Source organism: Lucilia sericata, unplaced genomic scaffold (assembly GCF_015586225.1).
Source record: "Lucilia sericata isolate MDLA Ls3-8-SP2 unplaced genomic scaffold, ASM1558622v1 Contig001178F_arrow, whole genome shotgun sequence".
In the NCBI taxonomy this organism is placed as follows: domain Eukaryota; kingdom Metazoa; phylum Arthropoda; class Insecta; order Diptera; family Calliphoridae; genus Lucilia; species Lucilia sericata.
The window spans coordinates 87668-106873 of NW_023995146.1; the positions used below are offsets into that span (position 1 = coordinate 87668).

Here is a 19206-nt window from a genome sequence, read left to right on the forward strand (position 1 = left end):
TTTTTTCAAATTCCTTTTACTCTTTTTTTTTGTATATTATAACGTACGTACACGTATATTGTATGGTCAATTTAAGTTTTTTTAAAGAGTTGCAGAAATTGATTACATCCGGGAAAATAACAAAAAAAAGTGCTATTAGTGAATGTTTTCGAAAATATAAAATTGAATGAAATGACTGTTAGAAAATTAGCTTAGTATGAAATTTTCAGTTAATGGATAATACTTTGGTATTTAATAGAGTTGTTGAAAAAATCTAAGAAATAAAAAGTTGTTATGAATTTTATGTGCTCGTTAATATTTTTAATTTCATTGACAATTTATGGGAAATTTTATATGAAATAAGCTAGTTTTTATTGCCTTTGAATGCATACGTAGAAATATGGGAAACAGTGATTGCTATAGAAATTTTTCATTAAATATTTTATTTTCATTTAAATTTTATATAATGTAGAAATGAGGTGTATTGTATGACTGCTCCTACCATTTCAATGACAATAGTCAGCATTGTTTATTTTTTACATAAACATCTTATATAAATACTTTCAAGAAAAACATAAAAAATATATTTTTCAAACATTTCCAGTTAAACTTGAGGCAAACACACAAAAGCCGATAAAGATCTTGTCATTTAAAATATTGTTAAACAAGACCTGCAAAACCACTTCCTAAGGCCAAGTCACCCACTCTTTATTTTCACAAGACAATCAAATTGTGCGTTAAAAATATAAAAAACTGACTCTTTGCAGTAAAACCGAGCAAAAAAATAAAGTAAAATGAATGATGAACTGACTTAAGATGACAAGTGGACAATGTCAAAAAGTAGCTTAAAGCCGGCAAAGAAAAGGCATTAAGCTTTTTATAATATTTGTTAAAGAAAGAATATAAAAAGTCAGCAGAGAAAATCCTTGAATATAAAATATATTATAAATTTTATATACAAAATATGTATGTGTAGTATATTATTTTTTTTTTTTTTTTGTACATTTACTTTTTTCGCAATATTGTTGAGGTTAAATGTTTTCGATAAAGAAAACATTACAACATTTTTAACAAGGTAGAAAATAACAACAAAATTCACTGGTTAAGAATTGTAAGACTATATAACGACCGTTATGTTTGTATTTTTTGTTTTCTTATTTGTTATCGTCTTTGCTACCGGAGTATGAAAGAAAATTACACTTTTAAAGACAAGATGAAATAAAACCCAAGAGAAAAGGATGAAAAAATGAAGAAGATAAGTTTAAATATGTTTTGGCAAATGATGTCATTTATTGTTTAAAAAAAGAAAAGTGACATGAAAAATATTCTTCTTTTTTTTCTGATACTCTTGCTGGGAGAGAACAACTATCATAGAATGCAATGACAATGAATGCTTTCTCCTTAAAGATCGCAACATAATAACATGAAATACAAAAAATTAAAAAGCATATTTTTGCTATATCTACATTTTGTTGAGTATGTCTTAAAACATAACATTCAGCAAATTTTCTGAATATTTAATAAAAGTACAATGAATAAAGAAGATTAGTTAGTATTTAAGTCTATCAAACTAATGGCCGTGGGTTCGTTTCCCATCAACGGCACTGGTTAAGAAGCACACAACAGAACCGATGGAACACACATCCTTCTTTCAAATTAACACATTAACTCAATATTTTTTTAATTAAAATTGCGGTCTAGTATGCTGCTAAAAAGTTCATGAAAAATTCAATATTACGGCTGATCTTAAACCCAACCTTTATATCCAAGAAACTCAATTATTTATTACTTGTAGCCACTTATCACTTTATATTAGCATGAAGTCCTTCAGTATTTCCTTCAAATAATTCTTTGTTTATACAATCCTTTCTAACTTGTTGTTTACACAACTCCAATGTTTAAAAGTCAAATAAAATTGTTTTCTCTTTTGTATATAATTTTCTTTTCTAGTTTCTTAAGAATTTTGTACTTTTCTGCTGTTTGACTTTTGTCCATCCTTTTATATCTTCTACTGTCTTTATTTAATTTGTTTGTATTAAAGCAACAAAAAAATAGTTCTTGCTGTAGCTGCTTCAAGAAAATAAATGATATATTTTTCATACAATAAATTATGGCAAATCTTATTCCAAGTTGGCAGAAAAAAGGGGATACAAATTTGCATCATAAATAAGCTTAAACTAAAAATTATTTAGTGTTTTAAAAGAATTATGCTTCAGCAAAGTAAGAAACTTATAAAAGACAAATAAGAGTAAAATACAAAAGATAATTTAAGTTTTTATTCGCAAAAAATATCAAAAACAATTAAAAATTAAGAAATTTTAATAAATCACAGCTAATCAATACAAAAATCATTTTATATAACCTTAACCTGACCAACAAAATAAATTATCTAAAATAACCAAACAAAAAAAAAAAACAAAAAGAAACAACCATTGAGAAAACATTAACTGCCTGCTGTGCAAAAATCGTCTGACAACAAACACACTAATACTTACGCACGACTCTCATCATTGATTTCAGTATGAGTAAGTTCATGGGAAATCTCTTTCTTCGTCTTGCTAACAAAATGGTCAACTAATTGATGATAAATTTATACAGACATTCCAAGGGGAATAAAATGGACATTCCTTCCCCAAAACTAAAAGCTACAAACACAAACAAAAACACCAACAAATTGAGATAATCTTTTAATAAGACAGATAGAAAAATGGAAATTTATGTTTGAATACAACTACTTATAATAAAATTATACCAAAATAAGAGATACTTAAGAAGCCAGAAGGAGACGAAAACAGACGAAATGATAACAACATGTAAGGGTATAAATTTCGAACTATAATAATATAATGTGGGGTGGGATTAGAACTTTCAAGTAGAACTGGCAAAAAATAGAAACAAAATTATTAACATAATTTAAGGAAAATCACAAACTATAATAATCACAAGTCAAAAGTTTATAAATGAGTACATCAAACCATACTGCTAATAATTTTTATTGAATTTGCTTTATTATTATTTTTTTTCTGGCAAAGAAATCCAATAACTTAAGTTTAAAGTTTATCAACATTTTGCAGCTGCTGTTTCATATTTTAATAAAATATTACATTTTAACAATGTAAATGTTGACCCTTTATAATAGTAATGACAACCCTTTTTCGAAAGTAATAAACATTTTCGTATTGAGCAATGGATTAATAAAATAATCAAAGCGGTAAAGAGTCTAAACTACATAATCTCGGGCTTCAAGATCACTTATTCTAAATATAAAAATTGAATATTGCTTTATAATTTTACGAAATTTGCAGATACCATACTGCAATTATATATATTTTTTAAAGTTGTTTAAATTAAAATATTAAATTGAATAATATTACTCATACGCTTCCAATATGCTACATTTTACTACTAAGTTTCTACAAACGAAAAAATCTCATTTGATCCACTATAAATGTTCTATAATATTTAAATTTTTAAACAAAAGGCCACGAGTGGCCCTGCGATTTCCCTACTAAATCTTTACAAAGTCCTTTATTAAATTTAATATATGAATTATATGAATGACTGAATGTTTCAACATGTATTTATGTATGTCCTTTTAGTGTATTAGATTAAATTATTTATGTGTGTTTGTAAGTGTAAAAGACTGTGCTTGTATTATTGAAAAGATAGCGGACTTAAAATTCAATTTTTCCTCTTTTTTCGTTCAATTCATTTCATTTTCATTTTATAATACATAAGCTTATTGTCAACTAAAGCTTGACGATAACAATGACACCAAAATGAGAATGGTGTCCTTGCTGATGGTATTGGGTGGAGTGTCACATAGTGGCAGTAATACAACTAGTAGACTCAAAACAAAGTTATAACGAAACGAGTATATTGATCCCTAGTTGAATGTATTTCTATGTTCGTGTATAAGGATGAGCGTATGGTATCATTCGGACCAAATACACATATTTTTTCAACTTGGGCTGATGTAGTATCATATTGTTACCATATTTTTGGATTTCATTTTTTTATTTCCATTTTTTTCTATAAGGATACTGTTTTGCTTTTGCATGTGTATGTGTCTGTAGAAGCATAAAGGAATTCAATATAAGTATATTGGTTTATTGGTCAAGCTGTTGACTGTGGATAAAGTGGTTTAAGTCACAATTGCAATAAATTCAATGATGGTCGTCAACATTGTATTCGCTGCTGTCGAAGCTGTAGTACTTTTTCCAAACATTTATTCAACCATTCGTCCAACATAATAGATATGGAGGGTATATGATCTCAATACAATTGGCCAATTCAATTCAATTTGATGAACACAGAATAAAAAAAAACTCATATTTTTTAACACCATTTGGTCGTTGATAAAATACAATAATGAAATCTTAAGTTAAGTCCAAATCTGTAAATTACAGTAGACAGCGTAGCAAATAAAAAAACTTTTATTAAAAACAGACAAAAGAAACAAATTTACCTCCCTACTCCCACTTTAAACTTTTTTTATTAAATTAATATAAAATTTCGAATAAATTTATTTGCTTTTCAATTCAAAATATCTTTTCACAATTTTCAATATAAATAAATATATTCTATAAAATTTTTTTCTATTTCTATGTTTCTTTTTTTTGGATTTCGTAATATTTATTTTATCCGAAACCCTTGATATTATTTGTTTTCTTCTACCATAACCTTTCAAATGTTAATGATTGTTGTTTATCCTTTTATTGCTCTTCTCTACACCCACAAAAATTGTCACAACTGTATCCTTTTAATGTTCATGTCTATTAGTGTGTGGGCTATGTGTAAGTTTGAGTGTTTTATTTTTATTAGAGTTTTGTTCTTTTACCCTTAAATGGCTTAATTTTGTGCAATCATATGTATACAATTATTTGATACTTCTAAACTATTGAATTTAGGGTCCCTTGGAATGTGTGTTTTTAGATGATACTGAGAAACCTTTCAATAGTACTTGAATTTTACGGATTTGAAAATAGAAATTAGTTGCAAATGATGAACACTACCGTTTAGACTATAATTTTTAATAACAAATTTGTTTACAATAATTTTGAAAAGCAGATATTTTTAGCGATAATTTTCATCATGGAACTATTAATATCAAAAAACTATAATTTATGCATAACTTGAGATATATACTTTTACTTTGTTGCCACATAGACAAGCATTAACATTAAAAGAATATTTCTAGATTTGTGTAGGAAAATTCTTTAGTTTATTTTTACATATTTTCGAATACTACACACACACATTTGTTTATAGATGCACATTGAATAGATGATAAACGTATTTGTACATTTGTGTGTAAAACCTACTTTCAAGTATCATCTTCGTTAACCCAGATTTATTTAACCGAAAAGTATGTGTAGTGTAGTTAGAAACAATTTCTAGTGTGTTTTTTCCTTTTTTATCCTTTTCATATTGAGTTTTAGTTTTCTTTCATAAAAGAAAACACTGAATAGAAAATACACTCTAAAATGCATCTATGCTTGATGTATCAAGTTATAACATGACGAATAAAAATATTAAAAAAAAGAAACATAATTATGAACAAAATAATAAAAAAAATATATTTATGTATATTGTATTACGAATGCATAACAAAAATGTGTGTATTTCGAAAAAAAAAAAATATTTATTAAAAAATCTCAAAAACATAAATATGAGAGCATGAGATGCTTTAATAGATTTTAAACTTATGTCAATCCAAGGTTAATGGATTTCCAAATCACATCATGGACTTGTTTCGACTTAGCAAATAGTTCTAAATTATATTCTAGAAAAATATCTTCATTTATATACTTTTAACCTGATTAACATAAAGTCAATTATTCACATTAGACCGACTCAAAAAAACGAGCCCCCCGTTATTTCATATGATAGTTCGAAAAATATTTTCGGACCCTTTTTACATGTTTAAATGAACATGGTTTTGACATTTATTTTTGTTTAATACAGCGTTAGATCAAAGCATGGAGAGAATGAATTCTATTTAGAATTAATTCCCTTATATTTTTAATTCGGTTTTAAATTTTTGAATGTACCATTCTATAAAATCATTCTTTGAATTTAAATTCTAAAGCTGAATACCTTGGCTTTATATTCCATTGAATTAATTCCTAAGAGAATTCATTCTTTATAGGAATGAATTCAGTTGAATGATCATTCATATTTGTTTAATTCCCTCTATTACAAATTGAATGAAAGAAAAAAAGTTAATTCAATTTTTAATATACAGAATGCTTTTGAATTATAAAACAAAACTTTCATTCAATCTATTTCAAATTGAATGGTTGAAAAATTTTTTAATTCAATTTGTAATAGATTGAATTCAAACAAAATTTATATTATTCAGAGGGAATTTAAAAATCAATAGGAATTGTTGAAATTTATTTTAATTCAATTTGTAGCAGATTGAATGCAAACATTAATTCATTCAGAAGGAATTTAACATTCTATAGGAATTAATTCATTAGAGAATTAATTCAACTATATCGAAAGCTTTAAGAATTAATTCTAGGAATTATATCAAAGGGAATGCGTTTGAAGAATTGTTTAAAATAAAACTCAATTTCAAAAAAAGAATTAGGAAATGAATTCTTGATGCGGCTTTATAAACTCTTCCCAATGAGTACTAAAATTATTATTTTTTAAATCAGTTCAGCTTACATTGCTAGATTCAAAATATTTTTGGGATTCATTAAAGCATGCTAAATTTTAAGAGGGGTAATAGAAACACGATTTTGCTTTCCATGAAAACTGAGTCGGTCTAATGCACTTTAATAAGTAGAATGTTCCCCTGCTTACAATACTTGTTTCAAAGTTAACTATTAAAATTTTACTATTTCATATTTTTTTCCTAATTAATATTATTCGCATTATTTCTTTTTTAAGGATGACTTCGTTAATGTTTAAGTTAAAAAGTATATCAAAAGTTTAACTTCTTATCTTTTTTTTTCTGTTGCAACCGCTCTAATTAAATAAGCGGATTGTCGATGTTTCTTTTTCTTATATTTTTACTTTAGTTTTTTTTCTATAGCATTTAATTAATTTGCCTCCTGCTTCTGCAGCAGCTGGTAAATGAGTTTGAGTGTTCTCTTGTATAACCCTTGTATTGGTTTTCCTTTTTTTCTATTAATATTTCCATCACCTTTACTTTGCCAACCAATTTCGTTAAGAATACGTTTTTACTCTGTTACATGTTTTTATTATGCAAACTTGTAAGCAATCAATCAATATTCATGAAGTGTATAAGAAAAAAAAAACACTCAACAGAAGAAAAAAATTGCCACAGAGTCATCATCATCAACAGCATGTAAAATAAAAAAAGGGAAGAAAATATTTTTTTATGAAAACTTGGCAGATTCAACAATAAAAAGACTTTGTGCTGAAACTGTCACCTGGGTCTTAATTTTTTTTCTTATTATTGCATCTTATGTTTACTCTACCCTAATGAATGGCAAGATCGAATTAAAGAAACCTTTTTATGATAATCTAATATTAAAAATTTTTGGTAAATGATCAACATCCACTGACTACTATAAGTCTGTATATAAAAATTTAATAATATATGAAATTTTTTACTTCATTGCAATTACAGCTGTAACAAATCACTCTATCAACCCATTTTACTACCCAATAGTGTAGGGTAATGAATAGCATAGCTTTTGTTTTGGTTGGTTGCTTGAAAACATTTTTTTTTTTTTTCTTTTTAGCTAAAAAATGTTAATGACAATGAAATTTTGTGTCTTAACATGAAATCTTTTTCCTTTCTTGTTATTTTTATTTTTTGGCTACAAAAAACACACAAAAAATTACAAAAGGTGACAAGGTTCTTTTAATAAACTTTAGTGAAAGAACACGAAAAATGGAAAAATTCATTAACATTTTTTAGGCGGTAAGAAAATAAATTGAATAATTTTTTTTAATACTAAATGGAGATTTAAGAGGAAGGAAATAAAATACGGTCGCACCCATAAAACACTTATAGAAAAGTGGGCAAAGAAAATTAATTTTATTACTAAACCAAAATTTAAAACAAACGAAATTAAGCTATAACATATTTCACAGAATAATTATTATTCGGTCCTTTTCTTAAATTCAGATATAATTAAAGATACATATATTAGACATATTATATTTATTATCACAAGCTAGTTCTTGAACTATAGATCTGTCAAAAGTACCACTTAAAATAAATATATTTCATTCAAATATGCAGAAAGTAAAAAACGTATAGTTGGACATACCCGCTATATGACACTCTTCAACAAAGGGCCCAATATAAGGTTAGGTGCTATAGTTATATCTACGGGATTTATTGACTATTGTGTTTCTAAAAAGGACATTCTAAGTCAATTATTAGAAAATATATCTGTTTGTATACCGAGTACTAAAAGGCTTAAAGTGCTAAACATATACATAAGTTTCATGACATTCACCGGCACTGAGAAGCATTAAACAGTTGCTGTAGGGCAATTGAATTTACTTGTAGTTGCAAATAAACTCTGTATTTATAAGCAATAAATGTTTTCTTCTCTTTTAGTTTTTACTGCCAGATAACGATTTATTTAAATGTTTAAATTCCCTTTCTTAAGTTTTTGTTTCCTTTTTACGTTGTTATTATTGTAGATGTCTATTTTGTTACTTTTTTATATTTATAGTTCTAAGGTTTTTCAGTTTTCTTATAAAACTTTCTACGCAGACAATTTTTTTTCTATCTCCAGTTTTACTAGTCTCCTCAACAATATAATGTTTTTCTTGAATAGATTTTTTTATATTTATTTTTTATTAAAAAAAAATACATGTAGTTGTGGTAAAAGTATGAAAATAAGTAAACAAATTCCTTTTTATACAAATATTTTTTTCTTAAATCTTTTTCATATTTTGTTTATTTATACTCGACTATACTGTGATACATATTTTGTCTACTAGAATATTTTGTGTTTTGTGGCTTTCTATATTGCAATGGTATGTTAAAATTTGCTTAACAAAATATGATAAAAATCTAAAGTAGATTTGCATTTTTTCTCCATACTGTCTGTTTTTGTTATTGTTGAGTGCTGTATATTGCCTAGTAAGTGGAAATAAAATCTTCAGATAACAGATGTTTATGATATTTTTTTTTATATAAATATGTATTAAGAATTTGATAAATATTTTAAGATAATATCTTAATGAAATGGTAAGTGGGCTAATATTGAAGAAAAAAAATGGTCATGTTTGTTAGTTTTACTTATGTATACGAAATTTTGAAAACGTCAAAATATATTAACAGAAAATATAAAAAATTTAAAGAAATCTGTTTATATATCTTATTTTTAAAATAGTAGAAATCATATTAATCAAATCATTTTGTAATAATTGATAAACTAATCTATTATAGCAGTATTCTACTGTATTATTGTGTTATAAAGAAAACATTACATATAAAAAACTTAACCGCATTTAAGGTTTTTCTTTACACGCATTCTAATATACATACGTATTTGTGTGCAAATGAAATGTGCAAAAAGTTGTGCCCAAATAAAATCAGTCAAAAAAAATTTGTTTTTGTTGAACGATGAAATGACAAAAAATGGCACAAGAAGTTTTTTACCGTCTCCTTTTTGGTTTCATCTATTTGAATGAAGAAAAAAACTTAACTGAAGCATTTACAACAACTATGAAAAAAACGTCTCAAGCAGCATAATGTCAACAAGCTAAGCAATCAAATTTAACAAAAGCTACAAAAGAAAAAACAAATTTTGCTGTGCTAAAGAATTTAGGCAACAAGAAAAAAACAAGAAAAGCTGTCAACACCCACAATAACAACAAAAACAGCAACAACAAAATTGTACACACAATAACAGGAAATTCGAAACTAAGACTGTCAAGTGGTTTAATAAATATCAAAATTCAACAGCAAAAAAGAGAGGCAGTTGAGGAAAAAAATAATTTTAGCTAACAGAAAAGTTTATTAAAAATAACTAATATTTAATAGAAATTTTTATAAATATAATTATATAAAGTTTAACTTAGTTCAAGGGCGAGATATGGTGTAGGCATCGATGTTTTTTTACATACTAGCTATACCCAGTGTCCTTCGCTATCCTAAAAACAATATAAATAAAAACAAAATAAAAAAATGTTTTGTTAACATTGATTTCTAAAATACATTAAAACTAAGGTAGCCAAAAAAATTTGGCCAAAATATTGGTAATTATGGGCGTGGCATACTCATAAAGGCAAATTTTTAACACTTTTTTTCATTCTAATGAAATTACTCATTAAAATTAAAGTATGTTTACAAAACTATCATACTTCTGGTTGTATTGAATTGACAAAGTAGGAACCTGTTCACAAAATTATCGTGGGCAATACTTTTTTGACAAAAAACAATCGATTCTATTAGACTAAATTCTAGAACCCGTTTCTAGTGGAACATGTTGCAGAATTAATAAAGTGGAAACTTGTTCATAATATTGGTAATTTTTTTTGTCAAAAAATAATCGATTCTAGTGGTAACGATTCTATGGCATCCGGTTCTAGTGAAACCCGTTATATAATTGATAAAGCGGGAACAAGTTCACAAAATAATCCTGGGTATTACATGTATGTCAAAAAAACAACCGATTCTAGTGAAACCGGTTGCAGAATTTATAAAGTTGGAACCTGTGTTTATGTGAGATGCAACGCCCACAATTTATCTATTTAATTCTAATGGCTAATCCGCCTATTTATAACCCAAATATTTACATGGATATCAAAATTTTTCGTACAACATATTCTATATTTTCCCAGAAGTAAAAATTCTATATATAATTTATATGAGATAATTCATTGCTAATCCGTATTCTCAAATTGTTCACATGGATTTCAGTGTTATCATATGGCAGGGACCACGCCCCCGTAATACACCTATTAATTAGACAAATATGAATGTCAAAATTGTTTCAAATTTACCTCTCTTTGTATTGGTTAGCAATGTCAAAGTTGTTCGTGCAAAAATTTGAGGACTCTAGTTGTATCAGTTTCAGAAATATACGACTTTTAATATTTATGAAAAAAGTGGGCGTGTTACCTCGCTCAGGTCTCAAGTTTAAAAGTTTATTGTTCACATGGATTTCAGTGTTATCATATGGCAGGGACCACGCCCCCGTAATACACCTATTAATTAGACAAATATGAATGTCAAAATTGTTTCAAATTTACCTCTCTTTGTATTGGTTAGCAATGTCAAAGTTGTTCGTGCAAAAATTTGAGGACTCTAGTTGTATCAGTTTCAGAAATATACGACTTTTAATATTTATGAAAAAAGTGGGCGTGTTACCTCGCTCAGGTCTCAAGTTTAAAAGTTTATTGGCGAAAAAATCCTAGTATTATCTAGTCTCTGTGACTATGCTTTTTCAAGATCAAAATCGCAAATCACATTAAAAAAAGCTTTAAATTATGCGTATACTTAATATTTGTAATATTAATAAATCATTAACACGTATACGTGCAGGTGTCCTTAATAAAAACAGTGCAATTTCAAAAATGACAAATATCTGGCAGCCCATATAAAAAGTTTATGACTTTGGACAAAACTAGGAGATGTAGGTCTTATAGTGGTCTTTCAGTTTTGCTAAACGCTTCAGACGCAAATTTTAAGAAAATCTCCATGCGATTTATTGACAATAAATAAGGGATTAAAACAGTAAAGAAATTCGGTCAAAATCTCTCAGATTTCGGAGAAAACTATTTTTTGGTAATATTTTTTGAAAATTTGCTTTAATTACTTGTTGTTATGCATTTTATATAAAAATCAAGAAAATTTTGTTTGAAAAGTTGTCCTATGTTATCTTTAATATTTCGAACTGTAATTCGATTACATTAATAACAAAGAGACATAAACAGAAGGACTTCACTAATTCAACTCAGCAAAGGATTCTACGTCATCTGCAGGATCAACATATCAATACCTTACAGACATCAACGAATAGACGTTATAACATCTCCGCTTTAATGAAAAACATGTATTACATACTTTTGATTTTAATTTATTTGCCTTTCATTTATGACATCCTTGCTAGAGCTCCAAATGAAGTGGCACAAAATTACTACAGCGAAACTTAATCATTTTGTTTCTTTGTAAAATTTTCATTTCGGTATCTTCTTTTAAGAACACTTGATATCTCAAGTATTATTTGACATTCTTGCAAGAAATTGAACATTTAATTAAATTTTAAATACCCATTAAATTCAGATTTCTTACTGCTGCTGATTCATACACAAATTATTTTTCCATATAAATAAATACAAATTTCGCTATCATCACTTTTACTTGTATCTCCACTTTCGCTACTTGTAATCGTCGTAATCCTATACCCTGAAACCATGTTACAAGTGAAAGAAAAAATTAAAATTTTATCCTTAAAACTTAACCCAATTTTATGTTGGATGCATTTCACTTTTGCCAGCCGCATACAAACACCCTAACGTATAATGTGAGTATGTTTTGTTGATGATAGAGGAATTCGGTTTCGGTTTGAGTTTGTTTTCTATGTGAATATTGCGTATGTATGTGAGTGAATGAACATACATACATAGATGTAATAAATATAATTGTAACTTTACCTATTCGTTACTACAATTTAATTTAAAACTTTTTTACGCTCTGTGCTCCGTCTGTCATCCATTTCAAAAATTATAACATACGCAGATACAAAAACCTAGGTATACATTTGCACATATACACACATATATAGTGCAAGTATATTGTATTTTTAGCAGATACTATAGTGCATTCAGGTTTTTGGCATTTTTCTCCCTTTCCCTCCTCTACATACAAAGACACATATTTTTTACTTAAAATATTGTTGCTTTTTCTCTTCTGCATAATGACTCCCATTACACTTTAATTAAGCATGTGTTTTATGTATGTAGCATAATATTGTTAATGTATGTATGTGTGTAAACAATACACACATACATACTTGTTACTATACAAGTAGAGGGTTTCGTATATTTTAAATTGTAGAGCATTTTAATGCGCACATACCGTCAAATCCCAAAAAATCTTTATTTTAGGGAAATGAATAAAATTTTAATGTTTTCCGTGGCATATTAATATTCTTCTATATAAAAAATTAATTATCCTGAATATCATCGTTATTTTAGTTTTATACGTCTTTAACGAGTGTTAACATACATTTCTGAAGGGAGCTTTATGTGGCACCTAGGGTTCGATTTTTATCAAACATTGCATTATTTTTAAATCAGTTTCATTGCTGTAAAAATTTTCTAGGATTTAGCCATATACACAGATTCGTAATCATGAATGTCCCTTTTTTTCTTGTTTTGCTATTTTAAGAAATAACCGTCGCGTGCAGCAACATTTTGGTTAGTTTTACATACGTAAGTGTTGCACAGACAGAAAATGCAAATATTTACCTTGGGCTATAAGCATGTGTATGAATGTAGTTTAATGAAAACTTCATTTTAATTAAATAAAAACGAACAAATAAAAAAAGTACTAGTAAAGATGTACAAATGATAACTTCAAAATATCCTATGGGGGAATAATAATTAAAAAAATAATACTTTTTTAGGATAACTATTAATGTAAGAGGTTTTCTAGATGCAATATTTGTTCAACAGCTTTAAAATAAAATTTAACAACGTCATTAAATGTACACACATTTAGAAATATTATAGATAAAATTCATTTTCTGTAGTTATGAGCATTTCCCCACCATAAATAATTTCATTGCAATCTAATTTTAAAAAGAGTTTTATAATTTATTTCTTAACCAATTACTTTGGGGTTCAACCAATACTTTAGATTAGACATGCTTTCTTTTGTGTTCATTAATTAGAATTTTCACACTTAAATTTCTTTAACATTTTCTCATTCTATTTTGAACTTTTCGACCTTAATTTTCTACTCATTAACCATTTTTTCTAACCCTGCAATTTTCCTTCTTAGCTTAATTTCCGATGACGAAAAAAATAAGTATTTAATTCTATTTTTGCCTTTTTTAGAAAAACACTAGTTAAACTTTTCGTTTAATGTAAACAAACACCTTATTTTTAAAGAAAATAGAAAATAGAAAAAAAAATCAAACAAAACGAGGCATGTCTTCAGCTGCCACGGTTTTATGTAATTAACACACTTGAGGGAATTTCAACACTTAGAATAATATTTTCATACGTACCCGTACCCAACAAATTGGCAACCATCAAAATAAAAAAAAAAAATAAAATCCTGTGTGAGTTTCCATGACGTGCAGTAACGAGAAACGGTAAAATCACTTTAACAACTCACGCGTCAATGAACGAAATTTTCATAAATAAATGTATATATATGTGTGTGAGTGTCTGTTGAGTTTCCAAACATAACGGTTTAATATTTCTTTTCGATAACAACTTGTTTCGTTGCTAAATTCATCAAAGGTGCCGTTAATAAAGATTTTTCCGTATGTTTTCACACGCCCCTTAACAATACACGCACTTTTCATATGCTAATTTGTTTTTTTCGCTTATTTGTTTTTATTTGCCTTATTTTAATATTAAATTGGGTCTTTTAGAAAATTTTGGCTTAAATTTAATATTGAAGCTAAAAAATGTTGTCGTATATGACAAAAAATATATACATAAATATCTCATTTACCTATATAATGTTTTAACTAAAAATTTGGGGGTTTTCCGATGATTTTAAATTATTTTTGATGTTAGGATCATTTTCTATTCTGAACACCAAAATTAAGACAAACTTGTATTTTCTTAATTAAAGTAATCTGTATATATAATATAATTAAAATTATAATTAGTTAGTTTGAAAGGAGGATGTACATACATATACACATCAAATCCGAAGAAATACACCTACACCTGTTGTGCGCTCCTTAATCAGTGCCTCAGATGGGAATCGAACCCACCACCTCCGGTCTACCAGACTAGAACACTAACCTACCGGAGGCCACATTAAAATATATCACTATTGAGAAGAATTAACTATATACATGCGTACAAACATATGAACACAAATGTATTAAATAAGTGCTGGGTTTGAAAGTACGATTAGATTAACTAAATATTCAGTCAAGGGCTGAATTACAATTAATTTTCTCCATCACGTACATATGCGACAATTTCGGCCGAGATTTGTTATAAAAAATCATGATTAAAATCCGAAATTAGTAGTAAAAATTTATCGAATATTATTCATATAAAAATTTAATACATTATAATGTTATAATAATAATATAATAATTAGTAAATTATTCAAATTTAACATTATTTTCTTTGCATTTTTTGTTATGTACATAGTTTTAAATTAAAAACATTAATTGCTTTCTATTATAAATATTTTCAACTATATATGCATGTATCCATACATACATATATTCCTTTTTAACATACATATTTAATATATAGCTTTGTTTTGAAATTTAATCAACTAAAAAAATAAAATAAAAAATCTACAAAAACAATAACCTAAAGCTATTTATAAAATAATATTAAAATTTTTTATGTTTACGCATCATGTACTGGTTAGGTTATCTATGCAAAAAAATAATAAATTAATTCAGTTTTTTATAATATTTGTACTTTAAACAAAAGCCTTTTAAATCAAATTAAATTATTAAAACATATTTTATCTAGAATAAAAAATCAAACACAACATAAAATTTTTTATGTATAAATTTAAGATGTTTTAGGTTTTTGTAGTAATTTAAACAACATAATTTAAATTATCATATACGAGTTCGAAAACACATTCCGATGTCGAAATTATTCGACCACCTAGGATTTGTACACGAATTTAAAACAAATGTTTTGATGAAGTAAATTTTATTAACCCAGGGAAAACTGTATTAGTTACACAACTAGTTCTGGAACGAATTTTTTAGCCTGTACTCGTTCTTGTTTGGCGTTGAGACCAATGATTTTTGTTCGAAATTCCCAGAAGCTGTTTCGAAACTATTATGAGTTCCATTAAACTTCCTTGAAAACTCTTTAGAAGTACTTTAGAAACACAACAATGTTCCGAGTTACGGGTTCCAGAAGTAATTACGACATCACTAGTTCCATGGTTGTTGTTTAAGAATCTGAAGTGGTTCTCTGTGCACGCGTTTCTGAATTAGATTTTTAAAACTAGTTCTAAAATTTGTACTGGGAAGAAATTCCTCATAAAATAAGTTTTTCTGTATTAATACGGGTTCCAGAAGTGATTACGACATCACTAGTTGCATGGTTATTGTTTAAGAATCTGAAATGGTTCTCTGTGCACTCGTTCCTGAATTAGATTTTTAAAACAAGTTCTAAAGTTCTACATAACACATACAAAATATTGGTTCGATGAATACTCTCGAGTCGACCTATATATATATATTAATAGAGGAAGCAGTAAACTTCAAATGCTTAGATTAAAATTAAAAGTTTAAGACCTTTTTAATGGTCTCCAGTATTTACGATATTCGCCCGTCATAACGTAGATTCACTTTGAGGTAAAACTAAAACACGCGGTTAATAAAGACCACTTATAACTTGAAACAGTTGACTAGCTTTCTGATACATATCTGCGTAGAATACAATAAATAAGTTTTTCGATATTAATATATAATGCAAAACAAGCTCTATAGGTCAAGAACTGCCGGAGTTAAAATGGGCTATTTCGTGTCCAGTGACTCAACTTAAAAGAAACGATAATAGACCAGACACAAATTCAACTCTATCGGTCAAGAGGGGGTCAAAGTTGTCAATCGAAAAAAATTGTATTCGAATGGGGTGAGGTTTGGACATTAAGGCGGATGAGGTAAAATATCCGAACCACTTCCGAACCAGGTTTTATCATGTATTGCAGCATGTGGCAGAGCGTTGTATTTCTGTCCGCATATTTTGGGCATTTTAGCCAAGGCTTTAAACGAATCAGTTGTATTCGGTACAGTGATGGTGTTGTCAGATATGGCCTCAAATACGACCATTATCTAAGCGTCAGGGATATTTAGCATTAGTGTCCATTCGGCAAATAATGAATCGGTGTAGAAATGATTTTAGTTCAATTAGCATTTCAGACATGCAGAGTTGGATTTCAATATCTCCTTAATTGGTACCTAATTTCCCTACTTTGGATGAATCATGCTTGCTTGCTCCCAAAGGTTGTGCAAGCTCTTGTAGAGTTTAAAAGCAATATTTATGGACTAATTTAATCAATTCGGTAACATGGCTTAGGCTTACCATATAGGTATAATCACGACTATATTATTACATTTTAAGGTTTCTATTGTGAGCGCATCGATAGGTTAGTTGAGCGATACCCACCAGAAACTCTGGTAAAGGGACTTACTACATACCTAATAGTGGCCTAGGAGTTTTTCTTTAAATCTTATATAACATACGTAAATCCTCTTTTCAAACTTATCAACTATCATAGACTGTCGATCCATTAAAATCGTTGTTAACAAATTAAATAATTTGAACATTACTTCGTATCTCGAGTGAATACACTGTTAGCCAATTTATAGCACTCAATTTTAAATATTTGTGTTATTTTTTCCCATCTAATATAAACAGTATTCCAAAGATCTCGCCTACTGGGTAAAATAACCCAACAGTTTATTAATTACTTTAACTTTTTATATTATTTACTCACCCAAATTGAATTTGACACCATAATTAATTAACACAAGTCTTTATTAAATATTTTAAAAACATTAAATTTGATGTCATTAACAGCAAAACCAAAAACGTAAAATACGTTCGTAATAAGTGTAATAAAGACGGTTTGCTGCTGTATTTTTGTTGTTAATTTTATTTTATGATGGTGCTTAAAATAAAATTTTATTTAATGCATTTTTTTAATGGAAAACATAATCATGACTGTAATTATTTGCACCTTTTACACTCACGTTAAAAACACAAAATAAAAAAATACAGCAAAGCGAACAAAAATCATAAATGGAGAAATTGTACGTAAATTGACCGTTACCACTACGACCGCAAAGACCACAAAACCATTAAAGCCACATGTGGACACACATACATAAATTTTCAAACAACAGAAATTAGGTTAAGAACGATTTTCGTATTTGTTGTTTTTGTTTTACTATTAATTTTAATTTAATTATGAACGCTTTATGTGGTTAGAATAAAAAGTAAATATTTTTTAAGATTTAATTTTTTAAACCATTTAATTATTGTTTAAAAAATATTTTTTTATTAAACGCCTACGCCCGATTCTCTTGTTTTTTGCTTTTAATTATTATTGTTACTTTTTGGAGCAAAGTTTTGTTGCGATTTTTTTTAAATTTAGTTTGCGTTAATATATTTGTTGGCTATAATACGTTCTACGTTATCAAACAAACTGATTTTGCTCTTTTGTAGTCCATGACCAGACCAATATACAATGTTACACAATCATAAACAAATTGCTTTAAAGTAACCAAATTTGGCTCTTTCTCTCATTGAACTCTAATAAAATTAAACGAAATTTAGTACTAAAAGTTTAGCTCTTTAGTAAACAAGGACTAAGGAATGAAACAAATTTGTATGTTTTCGTGTAAAAGTGCGGTAAAGCGCATGATCTGTTTTAAGTTTATGGTCCATAACGAGATGCTGTCGTGCTGCTCCTTTTCTCTCTTCATATATATATATGTATATTATATTATTGTTGGGATGAAATGGAATGAAAATTCATTTATGGATTGTTGATTTTTTAAGTGTTATAGGTCATGAGTTTTTATTCGTTCTTTATATTTCCCGAATTTATTTTTTACACTTTTTCCCTTATCGCCCTTAAAAACTGTATCATGTTATAGTATTTCATATTAAATTCATGTTAAAGTAGTTTTTTCTTTAAGTTTTATATAATTTTCTTTTCAATGGTATTGTGTATTTTATTTGTCTGTCTTTACATCCTCCTTTAAAATAAGCATCATTGTTATTATCATTGTTTTTTTTTCTCTATTTAGCTTCATGCAATTCCAACAGGAACATATAAATTGCAGCAGAAAATTAACTCTTCAGGATATATTCAGTGTCGAAGGTCAGTTGGAGTTTTGTTACTAAAGTAACAAGAGTATGAAAATGGTTGAGAGAAAATGTTATTTACTCAATGGATAAAGATTGTTACATAAATTAAATTTTGATTAGAAAAATTCTTCATGGACTTTTAACTCCTTAATTTTTAAGGTAAGCTTTATAACCAGCGAAGACTTAAATTGAAAAATAATGAGTAAAATAGCTAATAAAATC

At 27.5% G+C, this 19206-nt stretch overlaps 1 protein-coding gene across 1 annotated transcript in view; it reads right to left on the minus strand.

The window, feature by feature from the left end:
- LOC119610402 (uncharacterized protein MAL13P1.304-like) overlaps window positions 1-18298 on the minus strand; it is a 70184-nt gene extending 51886 nt beyond the window's left edge. Inside the window, exon 1 of the mRNA XM_037965577.1 lies at window positions 17606-18298. The gene's annotated coding sequence lies outside the window, so the exon portion shown is untranslated. The remainder of the gene's footprint in view (window positions 1-17605) is intronic.
- Window positions 18299-19206: the final 908 nt, after the last annotated feature.